Raw genomic sequence first — 10,143 nt, 5'->3', positions numbered from 1 at the left:
AAGGCTGTCTCAGTGCTTTAATTAGTAATGATATTCTAATAACTCCTATTTTTTATTCAAACTCAAGAGTATTTAAGTATTTCAACCAATAAAAAGGGTTTGTTATTTTTTCTTATAAATGAAATGTAAATTGCTTGGCTAGATTGTTTAGCCAACTTATATATTTATAACTGGATATATAGTTTGGGAGATTGAGTTWGGAGATGCAAAATTAAGAAGTAGGTGTGTTAGGGAAGGGAACTCATGATTTATTGCCAAAGAACACCTCCATTTATCCTGTCCCTGGAATCTCACCACCATCTTTCCTCCACAGCTTGCCGGATACCAATTTAGTGAATTTTGGCTTTCTATGGTCTAAGCCCCTAATGACTTGAGGAAACACACTATGATCAGAATAGACTGTTTGAAAAAGTCCTAACTAATTTTCTTGAGTTAGGAATCTGTATGTAAAGGAAAAGCTAGAATAAATCGTGTAAAAGATTGGAGAGAGGAAAATATTGGCTATTGGTTGTACATCCTAAGTATGTAATTAAAAACATCTGCATTTTGTATTTCTTAAAGGGCAGAGATAAAACTCTTACTTCCACAAAGTAAGGTCCACAGACGACCTTGGATTTTGATGACTATTTTTTCCTTAGCATTTGCCATGTAAGGTGAAAATGGAAGAACAAATCTATTCTGTGGCACCCTCTGGTGGTCGATATTGTCTGCTTATTTTGAAGACTAGAAATGCTCCTTTGCTTTTAATTGTGAGGTCCACATAGTCCTTCCTGAATCACAATTTCACAGAATTGCAAGAGTAAGTCATGTCAGCTTTCAATGGATGTACAGTTTCTGAGGATTGAAACATATGTGTAAATGAAGAATTCCTTTGCCTTAAGTATTTGATAGCAGTGTTTTAAAATTCACATGTATTGGGCAACTGACAGCTTTCTAGAAGGCTTTATTTTGTGAGGAATGATAGAGAGGCAAGAGTGCATGTAGCCAAATCAGTTCTTATGTAATGGGAGAAGTTGATGGAGAGTCCAGAGAATGTAGGCCAAAGCTCAGTGCGTTGGAAGGCAGATCTCTTAAAAAGAGTGTTCTTTCTTTCTTTCCTTCGTTTTTAATTTATTACCCTGCTTAACAGTCATCCTGACTTGAAAATGGAGCAGACTTTGAGAGGTCTCATTCATTCATTCATAGTTTATGTGTGACCCAGAGTACAAGACTGACATGTGTGTGACCAGAGATGATGTGCAAGGTTCCTGCTTGGAGCTTTCTGCAAAAATTGGCAGAACAATAACCCCTACCTAAACCTAAATGTAACCCTAAACCCTAACTGTAATCCCTGGCATACAACCCCTAACCTAACATAATCCTATCTCTAGCCATAATCTAAGCCTGACCCCGAACCCTAAACTCCAACCCTAACCTAACCTTAAGCCTAAGACTAAGCCTAACTCTAAGCCTAACCCCATACGTACTCCTGATTTCAACCCTAACTTAACCCGGACCCAGCTTAAATGGTGTGTCTAAAGCTAACCCTAAAACAAACACCCAACCCCAACCATAATTCAAACCCTAAATGTCTAATTCTGTGACAAACAGGAAAACCTAAACTCTAACCCAAATACAGACCCGAACGCCTACCTGTACTGTAGCCCTAAGTGGCATGCCTAACCCCAACCCTGAATGCCCAACCTGAACACTAAACACCCTAACCAAAAGCCAACCCTTCCCTAACACTAAACGTAACCATAAATGTTGTGTCTAACCCCTTCCGCAAGACTTTCTCCAACCCTAACTCTTAACTCTGTTCCAAACCCTAACCAGCCCTAGCCCTGAATGGCTAACCCTCAATGGCATGGATAACTCTAACCCTGTCCTTAACCATACCACTAACCCTATCCCTACCTCTTAACGCTAGCAACTTGAATTAACCCTAATCCAAGGCATAGCCTTTAATGGTGAGTATAACCCTAACCTTATCCATACCAAAAAAACTATCCCTAATTTCTAACATTAACCCTTAACTCTGTAACTACCCCTAAACTCTGGCCCTAACCGAAACTCTAACCCTTTATCCTATCCCTAACCCTTCAAAGCCCTAAGCCGAAATGTCTAAACCTCCAAACCCTAACAATAAACTCAATCCTAACCTCCTGTACCCCAAATATGTTACGCTAACCATTACCAACCCTAAGCCTAACGTTCACCCTATATCTAACTCTAATCTCAATCTAACTCTAAATGTTACGTTTAACGCTAAACCCATCCTCTACCCTAAAACTCAGTCTGTAACCCTGACCCTACATGTCCTGACCATAATCCAACCCTTTCCCTAAAAGGTATGATGGAAGCATGATAAGACTTTTTTTTTTCATCTTCTTTCCGGAGGAAAGACTGTGATCTATATGCTAGAGTAAAACTAGAATGTAGTAAAATATTAATACTGTACATCATGGAGATGCATTAATTCTAAAATTCTAATTTGTTCATTGCATTCCATTAAGGGCAGAGGTAATCCCACAGTCCTCCTTGGATTCTGATGACTGTTTTCCCTAGAATTTGCCGTGCGAGGTGGAAGGAGAAGGACAAATCTGTTCTGTGGCTCCCTCTGGTGGCCGATATTGTATGCTTATTTTGAAGACTAGAAACGCTCCTCTGGTTTTAATTTTGAGGTCAATGTAGTCCTTCCTGAATCACTATTTCACAGAATTGCAAGAGAAAGTCAAGGCAGTCTTCCATGGCTGTGCATTTTCTGAGAGCTGAAACGTATGCATAAATGAAGAACTTCTTCACCATGAAGTTTCTGTCACTGATGTTTTAAAATACACATTTATTGCACAACTTACAGCTTACCAGAAGGCTGTATTTGTTGTGGCACAATAAATACAGAGGCAAGAGTCTGTGCGGTGCTAGAGTGCATGCAGCCAAATCAGTGGAGGGCAGATCTCTAAAAAGATTTGGATTTAATTATGTTTTTCAAAATTGCAGTGAGCTTTCTCAAGAAGTGATGTGAATAGAAAGCATGTACATGCACATGCACGTTTTTATGTTTTAGGAGTTGACCTTCGCTCTGTGGCATTTGGTGAGGTGCTGTGTAGTCTGCTTAAGGAGCATGACCCTCATTTGGTGTTATGAGTTCCTGTTTAAGGCTCAGAGAGCTGGGCCTGTTCATCCTGAAGAAAAGAAGGCTGAGGGGGGATCTGATAAGCGTGTACAACTACCTCGAGAGAAAGAGGGAGGAGGATGGGTCCAGCCTCTTTTCAGTGGTGGCCACTGATAGAAATAGATGAACCAGGCACAACCTGAAGCACCAAAAGTTCTGCAGAAACTTAAGGAAAAAATCTTAACAGTGAGGGTGACAGAGCACTGGAACAGGTTGCCAAGAGAGATTGTGAAGTCTCCTTCTCTGGAGATCTTCAAAACCCCCCTTGGATGCCACCCTGTGCCGCCTGTTGTATGTGACCCTGCTGGAGCAGGGGGATTGGACTAGATGATCTTTAGAGGTCCCTTCCAACCTTAAGGATTCTATGATTCTAATCTGTGCTGGTGCCTGGGGTTATTCCTGGCCGGGTGCAGGGCCCTGCACTTGCCCTTGTTGAACATCACGGGCTTCCTCTCTGCTCAACTCTCCAGCCTGTCCAGGTTCCTCTGAACAGCTTCACAGCCCTCCGGAGTGTCGGCCACTCCATCCAGTTTGGAATCGTCTCCAAACCTGCTCAGGCTGCACTCCGTGCCCTCGTCCAGGTCATTGGTGAACAAGTTGAACAGCACTGGGCCCAGTATTGATCCCTGGGGGATACCCACTGGCCACAAGCCTCCAATTGGACTGGGCCCCATTTATCACCACCCTCTGATCTCTGCCATCCATCCAACCCTTAATCCACCCCATTGTCCACTCAGCTAACCCGGCACTTCCAGAGCTTCTCCATGAGGAGGTTATGGGACATGGTCATGATCCACATGATGGAAGGAGCTTCCTTCATGAAAGGAACAGGTGGAACGGGTGAGGAAGAAGCATGAAGGGGAGAAAGGGGTTGGGGCAAAGGCAGAAGGAAGGTAGGTGAGGACTGTGTATGGAGTGGGGGAAGGTGGCAAGGCAAAGGGATGGGTGGAGCAGGCAAGGAAGAAGCCTGGAGGTGGGGAAGGGGGAGAGGAAAAGGGAGAGGTGGAACAGGTGAGGAAGAAGCAAGGAGGGAAAGTGAAAGAAAAGTTAAATAAACTAGCTCCAACCTGACCTCTAGCTAAACCTAATCGTAACCACAATCCTAACCCTCAACCTGAATCCTAAATTTATGCCCTAGTCTTAATTTCAACTTTAACCATTACCCTAAAGCCTAATCCTTACCCTAAACATAACCCTACCTTTACCCTAACATAACACTAATCTTACCTAAACATAACTAACTAACCTAACTCCTTGCCCTAATAATTCTTATAACTCTAAATTTCTAAGACAGACTGTAATATAAAGCAGTACACACCAGCACAAAACGGTACAAAGCTGGAACTACCAGCTCACACCCATGCACAACAGGACATAGAGGCAAAAACCAGCGCACACCAGCACACACCAGTAGACACCATCACAAACTGGTGAACTCCARCAGACACCAGTACAGACYAGTGAACATCAGTGCACACCAGCACACACCAGTGCACACCAGTATATCCCACTTCAGACCAGAACACATGAATACACACCACTACAGGCCAGTACAAATGAATACAGACCAGCATACACAAGCACACACTGGTACAAAGCAGCAGACACCAGTGTAGTGGTGTGTAGTGGTGTCTACTGGTCTGTATTTGTGTGCACTCGTGTATGCTAGTGTTTACTGGTATGTATTGGCAAACTCTGGTATGTTCTGCTGTATGCTGGTGTGTACTGGTCTCTACTGGTGTGTGGCGTGTGCTGGTGTGTAGTGGTATGCGCTGCTGGGATTTTACCCTAAAGTGACTCCAAAGGGACATGGCTTCCCAGTTATCCCATGTTGTGTGTCCTGGAGGAAATATGTGGTAATGCTGGACAACACAGGCATGTGTCCTGGCCCTGCAGCCTATTTCTATGTCACTGAATCAGATAACTTCATTGAAATACATACATAAACCTTTTGCACTGGTCTGCCTGGGTCCCTGCTTTATGCTGCATGGTGCTCCTGTATTAGTGGAAGGGGTCATCTGAGATTGTGGAAGGACATTCCCCACCTGGCCCTCTCCTGAAGCTCCATGAGGATGTTGATCTCACATTTGCTCCATCAGAGCAAGTAAGCAGGGGCACCTTTGTGGTATCTCCTCTGTCTCTTCAAGCAGGTGTTTGGGTGTTGTGCGCTCACTCGCACCCTCCATCAGCAGTGATTACAAGGGAAGCTTAGAGAAGGAGCTCCCATGCACATGTCAGTGCTGTGCACTCTTCATCATGGGCGAGCAGCATCCCACCTTCTGTGTGTTTGTGAAGTTCACGGGAGGAATGTGAAAGCCATCCCAGAGCAGGGGCTTCTGAACCAGCATGGAATGCCCAGATTGACTCAGCTGAGTCCATGACACCCCTTTTTGCCCCTTTTCCATTTGTCCTGCCTAGTATGGGCTTCCTAACTAGGGCCTTCCAGAGTGGGACATTTCTAACTTGTGGAGATAGTCATCCTCTGATGAAATGGACTGCAATTTTGGAATCCTTCTTTCTCTACTCATTAGGACAGGACCACAGGTGTGATTCTTTTAGTTTCCTTCATGCCCATTTCCCAGGAGGAGGGAACACAAGGGACAGGGACATTGGTGAGTTCAGCTGGGCCTCTGCTCCTGAGCAGGGCCAGGCTCCTGGGAYGGAGGCAGCTCGTGGCAACCTGTSAGCCCTGCCCAGAGACACTGTGTGCAGGAGCAGCTGCTGTGGCAAGAGCAGCAGGGCTGCGGGCACTGCCTGCTGCTGTGCAGAGCAGAGGAGAGAAGGCAGCGAGAGGTGAAGGGCAGTGTGGAGTGGGAGCACAGAGCAGAGCTCACAGTGGCAGGAAATCTTCTCAGCCCTTGACACAGTGAGTCTCTGGCTGCAGGGCAATGCTGCTGAGGTTGCTGGAGGGCTCTCCTGAACTCAGTGCATGTAATTATGGATTGGGATTTTAAAAGTCTCTCTCCTGCAGTAGCCAGGGTTTACCAGGAGGAGGAGATGCTTCAGAGCAGGGATTCCCTGTGTAACAATCACAGGGACAGGGCATCCTGCTTCCTTCTCACAGGGAGACGCAGGGGTGTGAAGCGGCGGTCTGCACCCAGGTCTGCATGGGCTCTGATTGAGAGCAACATCCCCCAGCCCAGGGTGCTGAGTGCCCAGGACAGTGACTGTGCAGCCTGTGAGGGGCAGCACTCAGCCTGCCCTGGTTGCTCCCACAGCACTGCGGGGAAGATCTGCGTGGGAGAAAGACATCTGTGAGGGCAGGTTCCTTGTCCTGCTAAGAGGCTGCTGYGTGGGTGAAGTCTGCTCACMGCTCCAGCTCATACACAGGGCATATCTGAGAGGTCCTTTACAAGACGAGGATCAAGAGAAGGGCTGCTTGGAAGAGATGTTTTCCTTCATGTCTCTGCTCTTTCAGTCTCCTTATTATAGCAGGAAGAATAAAAGAACAAGTTTCCTGTTTTGGCAAGGCACCGGGAGTCCTCAGCCTTCACTCTGAAAGATTAATAGGTGTGTGAGAAGCCTCTGGAAGCTGCTTCATCCCCTCCTTAGACTACGGGCAGCATCAGTATCAACTTTGTGGCCTCATGGGCCTTTATGTGAACAACTTGTTAGGACATGCAACTGCAAAGCTGCCCTTGGATATTGCCCAGAGGTTTCCACAGGGCAGAACTGAGCAGAAAGAAGGTCAGATCTGTGAGCAATGGCAGGGACAAGACATTGGGAGAGAGGAAGAGGTGCCACCATGGAGAGCTGCAGGCAGCAGAGATGGGCAGGGAAGGGGAAGGAAGTGTAGGGCAGGAGCCAACTCCTCTGCAGCCAGACCTGTGGCAGAGGAAAGGGACATCTCTCCTTTCACGGGTCCAATTCCCGCCTCCCCACCAAAGAGCCAAGAGCATCTGCCCTGTCATGTCTCCCTCTTCAAGGTAGCATACTCCTCTGGTAAGGTGAAATGCTTTCCAGAATGCCTCTGTGAGCCTCTCCCTGCCTCACTCCAGCACATTGACGGTGTTGCTCCATCATCCATCTCCTGTCCATGCTGCTCCCAGTCTTGCTCTCAGCTTTGTGCGCTTGGGTGTTTTCAGCTGCACTTGAGACACTGATGCTACCAGATGTGGAGCAGAGGGATGTGCATGGGAGTGAGGTTTCCACAGCCTCCTTCTGCCCTGGGGAGCTCCAGGAAGAGCAATCCCTAGGACAAGGAATTGAGCTGATTCTTCCTTAAGATGAGCCCATCTTCAGTGCTCAGGGTCCTTTGGCTGTTGCCCTGTGGTGGCCTGCAGGCTGCCAAAGGCTCTGCTGTCTCATGGCATATCTGTGATATCTCAGAGATCTGTGTGGCAGCTGCAGAGATGCTGAGATATGGAGGTGGTGGTGGGAGGCTGTCCAGAGCAGGTGCCATGAGCCCTGTGTGTCTATGGCTAGGAGGGAAGTCTGGAGTCCTCCCTTAGGTGTATGAAGAAAGGGTCACAAAGGCAGCGAGAGATGAAGGGCAGTGTGGAGTGGCAGCACAGAGGAGATCTGCACAGCTCTTGACACGGTGAGTTTTWGCTTACAGCACAATGCTACTGAGCTTCTTGAAGGGGACTTCAGAACCCATCCCACCCCATGGCTGACAGCAGTTTTCGCTTCCTTCTCCTGCCTTTTCCAGTGCAGAGGAAGAGGAGCTGCTTCAGAGCAGGGATTCTCTAACATAGCACGTAGGGGCAGGGCATCCTGCTGCCTTCCCCAACAGAAAGGGCAGTGATGTGAAGCTGGGCTGTGCAGAAAGGGTGAGAGATCGGCAGTTCAGAGCAGGGTCCCTGCACCCAAAGSTGCTGABTGTGCGGAGCAGTGACTCTGTTGCCTGTGAAGGTCAGCACTGAGCCCACTCAGGGAGCTCCCCACAGGACCGAGGGGAGAAGTTCTGGCTGGGAGGATTATCCTCTACCAGGACAGGTTCCTTCTCCTGCTGGGAGGCTGCTGCGTGGCTCAGTTCTGCTCACAGGTCTAGCTGTGAGCACATTTCAGAGGGCACTTTTSAAAASGAAAGGCAAGACAGGCATTGCCTGAAAGAGAAGTTAGAGAGGTGGTGCTGAGAGTTTCCTTCCACTTGGAAAGAAGAAAATGGAAATGGAACTGTCAGCTTTGAGCAACAGACTGAGACTTATTAACAGACTGAAGGAGCAGCCAGTGAATCCTCCAGAGGTTTCTGAATGTCCCCTCACCCATCCCACTTGTGAGCATGCTTGTCCTTCATCAGAGTGAGGTGCAAGGGCAGGACAATGAGGCAAGGCTCATTGATGAAGCGGGTCCCATTAGAAAGTCATGGCAGGTCTTTTTTTTCCTGTTGGCAAGCACAAAGGTACATGGTGAGAGCAATTGCAATGCCAAATCTTTCTGCTCTATCAAAGAATGCTCCCACAGTGAGGAGGCACCTTTGTGTGTTCATGTGTCTATCATCATATATATACACACACATTTCTATATCAACAGACTCCTCCATTGATCCTCTTGAAGAAAAAATCATGATTCCCATATATGAAGAGTCTTGCCATAGAAGGGTGGACATTGTCTCCTTCAGGTTGTGTGCATCCAAGGTACTCCTTCTGAGTGAAGTGACATGAGGATAACCTCTACCTTTAGAACTATCTAGACATGTATAAAGGGTCAGGTCTGTGTTTGTTTGCATTTCAGTGTTGTTCTCCCTTGCTGGAGTGCGATCTGATGTGACAGATTCATTTATAGATAACGTCTGGTGAAGAGCAGAAGATTGATAGGGATGAATCCCTCACAATGTTCTTCTGCTTCAGATACACCTGGTGTGAGGGCGGTATTCAGCTCTAATGCTGGTGAATCAAGAATATTCTCGCTGGATGTCTGGTCCAAGTCCCTTCCAAGCAATGCAAGATGCCATTCCCAGGCATCCTNCCATTCCCAGGCATCCTGACAAATACTAGGCAAAGGGTATTTTGACACATCCGTATACACCTGCAGCACAGCAGAAACAACTGCTTTGGAGCTATGAGGCCCCTGCTGCACATGACACACTCACCCACTTCAAAGTGGAGGAGCAGAAAGAGAGCTGAAATAAGGTAGAGAGAAAATGTGGGAAATTCCTGAGAATCTGAAAGGCTTTGGTTCAGAAAAGCCTGCTCTAACATTTCACTTTCTGTCCTTACATGGACAGGGCTCCCAAAGGAAGTAATGTCCAACAGCAGCTCCTTCAAAGAGTTCCTGCTCCTGACATTCACAGACAAGCRGGAGCTGCAGCTCTTGCACTTCTCCCTCTTCCTGGCCATCTACTTGGCTGCCTTCGTGGGCAACGGCCTCATCATCACAGCCATAGCTTGCGACCACCGCCTCCACACACCCATGTACTTCTTCCTCCTCAACCTCTCCCTCCTCGACCTGGGCTCCATCTCCACCACTGTCCTCAAATCCTCTGGGACAACAGGGCCATTTCCTATTCAGGCTGTGCTGCCCAGGTCTTCCTGTTGGTCTTCTTCTTTGGAGGGGATTTCTCTCTCCTCACAGTGATGGCCTATGACCGCTTTGTGGCCATCTGCAGACCCCTGCACTATGGGAGCCTCCTGAGCAGCAGAGCTTGTGTCCAAATGGCAGCAGCTGCCTGGGCCAGTGGCTTTCTCTCTGCTCTCCTGCACACTGGGAACACATTTTCCATTCCGCTGTGCCAGGGCAATGAGGTGGATCAGTTCTTCTGTGAGATCCCCCAGATTCTCAAACTCTCCTGCTCACACTCCTACCTCAGGGAAGTTGGCCTTCTTGGCCTTAGTGTCTCTTTATTCCTCGGTTGTTTCCTTTTCATTGTGGTGTCCTACGTACAGATCTTGAGAGCTGCACTGAGGATGCCTTCTGAGCGGGGCCGGCACAAAGCCTTTTCCATGTGCCTCCCACACCTGGCTGTGGTCTCCCTCTTTCTCAGCACTGGCATGGTTGCCTACCTGAAGCCTCCCTCCATCTCCTCCCCAATACTGGATCTAGTGGTG

At 47.7% G+C, this 10,143-nt stretch overlaps 1 pseudogene; it reads left to right on the top strand.

The window, feature by feature from the left end:
• Window positions 1–9,340: 9,340 nt before the first annotated feature.
• The window catches only part of LOC112956558, a 12,416-nt pseudogene continuing 11,613 nt past the window's right edge, over window positions 9,341–10,143 (top strand).

Source organism: Nothoprocta perdicaria, unplaced genomic scaffold (assembly GCF_003342845.1).
Source record: "Nothoprocta perdicaria isolate Ctin4 unplaced genomic scaffold, notPer1 scaffold_647, whole genome shotgun sequence".
NCBI lineage: Eukaryota > Metazoa > Chordata > Aves > Tinamiformes > Tinamidae > Nothoprocta > Nothoprocta perdicaria.
Note: the sequence above shows the minus strand (reverse complement) of the source record. Positions and strands in the feature narration are given on the sequence as shown.